The 2,482-nt window shown below is 41.4% G+C and overlaps 1 long non-coding RNA gene across 1 annotated transcript; it reads right to left on the reverse strand.

Annotated features, from left to right (window-relative positions):
* Positions 1-690: 690 nt before the first annotated feature.
* LOC120499201 lies at positions 691-1,658 on the reverse strand. The gene is made up of 3 exons (XR_005626819.1): positions 1,185-1,658; positions 1,009-1,098; positions 691-828 (listed from the first exon to the last, which is right to left on the reverse strand). It is a non-coding gene; the product is annotated as an uncharacterized LOC120499201 (long non-coding RNA).
* Between the last annotated feature and the right edge of the window lie 824 nt (positions 1,659-2,482).

The raw sequence follows: 2,482 nt of genomic DNA on the forward strand, positions 1-2,482 counted from the left end.
TTGCAGAACGAATAGAAAGTATGAACAAACACATTAGAACCCTGTCTTTGTAGTTGTCCCTCTGGATCACTTATGAATTTGAAGGAAAAAACCACCATTCACCCCACCAAAAAAAAAACCCAATTGCTACAAAGAAACAGAATCACTAAAGATTAAAATTGAAAAATAAAGCCAAAACTATTAGATATACTCAGGAAGACAATGTTTGTTTTCCATGTAGCAGAGATTTTTACTTTAGCAAAAGAGACCATAGTCCGCTTTTTCCCTCAATATGCCAACAACAATTTATAAAATCAGAAGCCAAAAGAACTCAAGGAACTTCCTTTACATGTTACACATTTCAGCTTCTATTGTATTTCCCAGCAATCTGCACATAACTATCAACTGCTAGCAACACTTCTCAGCATTACCACACTCAGGTGCTGTAAATGCCACCCAGGTTCTCACTCAGCTCAGAGCTGAACCAGTGCAGCCTCCCCTACCCAGCCTCATGAACTCCACAACAAGCTGCTCCTCCGAACTCAAAGCAGCTTAAATCAAAGTCCCAGCTTCTTAGATTTAAGCCTCTCCTCCCAGCTCAACCCAACTCTCCCCAACCATCCAAAACAACAAGGGCTCCTGTTACAACCCAAGCATCCTTCCAAATCTTAACAATCAGACCAAAGGCCCAGCAGTGCTCTCACCAACCTTTCTCAGTCAGCTCTCGGGCTTCTGTTAGAAAACAGTTCAGGACTGTGCTGAGGTTGCTCAGCAGCAGCTGGCAGTGCTGAAGGGACTGTAATGTCTGTGGGTCAATGAAGTTGCAGGAGCCGTCAAACAGCGGAACACCTGGTCAAGGAGAAATATTAAATCACCACTCAGCAGAGCAACTGCACACTTCCAAACTTAAACACTTCAACAACCACAAGAGACTTAAAGAACCAGCAGCATACTCTGGCAGATTACTCAAGAAGATCCTTTACAAAGAATACAGGTGCTGGCTTCAAAAACCACCACACCACTACTCACATATTTGGTCCAGTTCATCTTTTGTACAGATCACTTTGTTCCACGTCCACTCCAGAACAAACCGTAAATTTACAGCAGAACTTGGCTGCTCTTTAAAAACAGAAAACAAAATGGACATGAAGCCACAATTTCCAGCCAAAACAGACACAACATAAAAACAATGGAAGCAGCATTACCTTCACAAGTCCAGTGTTTAATGCATCCCGTCAGAAGTTCTAAAGAACCAGTTTGCACAGCAGCTGACAACACTGCTTCTAACTGCTCCTCCTGAACAGAACAGACAAAAGCAAATCACAACCTCACAGACTTTCCCTCCAAGTCTCACCTTGATCAACACTGCAGTTTCTCTCGGTGACCTGTAGAATAGCTCTGAAGCACACACTACCTGAGCCACTGACAGAAGTGTTTGCTTCTAACTGGATACCCATTCAGACAGCAGTTGCAAATGCAACTCATTCCATATTCTTGATTCTTTCTTAATTCTAGTCACAGGCTGGACTGCTTGCAGGAATATTTTCCTCTGACATTTCAACTTCACTCAGGCTAGTTTCAATCTCTATTTCTGTGCCTCAGGCTTTCAGTCTTCATTTACTGAAGCCCAATTAACTATTTTCAGGAACATCCTCTGCTAATACCCATGATGCACTCTGGGCACACCCCTTTGCCATCAGGAACACGTGAAGGGGACAGAGCAAACACCAAACCACCACTGTGTTTGCATGGAAACAGTGAAGCTGAGGCCAAGCAGCTCCTGGGACTAGCAAGACAGGAAGCAGCTTTGACAGCCAAAACATGAAGTTACAATTTGTTAATATTTAGTGAGCTGGAACTTAATTTGAAAGGGCTTGTCCTAAACTGTGCACTGGCTCAGAAATTATAATTTGGCCAAGGCTGAGAGAAAAAACATGCATTTCTTCCTCAACAGTTACAGCACTTCTCCCTTTCTCCACACTGTCCTCCTTTCTCAACTTCATCAGGGATCAAAACCCTAACTCCACACTATACAAAGAAGTCAACACTTTACTTCCACCAACTCATCCTGCCTACTACAGCAGTGCTGCAATTCCTTTCTAGCCATTCAATCCCTGCTCATGCCTCCCTAGAACAGAGCCATGAAACTGGCAGGATATGACTGCAAGTAATTTTCATTAGATCCACTAAGAAAAAATGCATATATGCATATATCTAACATAACATGCATATTGTATTGTTTATTTCTAATGAACTTATTTCTGATAGCAAATAAAAACTACATCTGACATTCAAGAGAATTAAGTGTCAAATTTTAACAGATATTAGCTGAAAAGGCTTGGCACATTTTCAAATATTAACATCTCCTTAGCAAAACTTTGCTCTGAAGCATGCACAGTTCACGCTGTTTTATTAAGGAATTTTGGAAGTAACAGATATATGCAGGGCAGATAAGAAAAATCAAAACCTTTTCTTTGAAAAACTAACATGAAGCCTAAGCAAA

This window comes from Passer montanus, unplaced genomic scaffold (assembly GCF_014805655.1).
Source record: "Passer montanus isolate IOZ18808 unplaced genomic scaffold, ASM1480565v1 scaffold1597, whole genome shotgun sequence".
Classification (NCBI taxonomy): domain Eukaryota; kingdom Metazoa; phylum Chordata; class Aves; order Passeriformes; family Passeridae; genus Passer; species Passer montanus.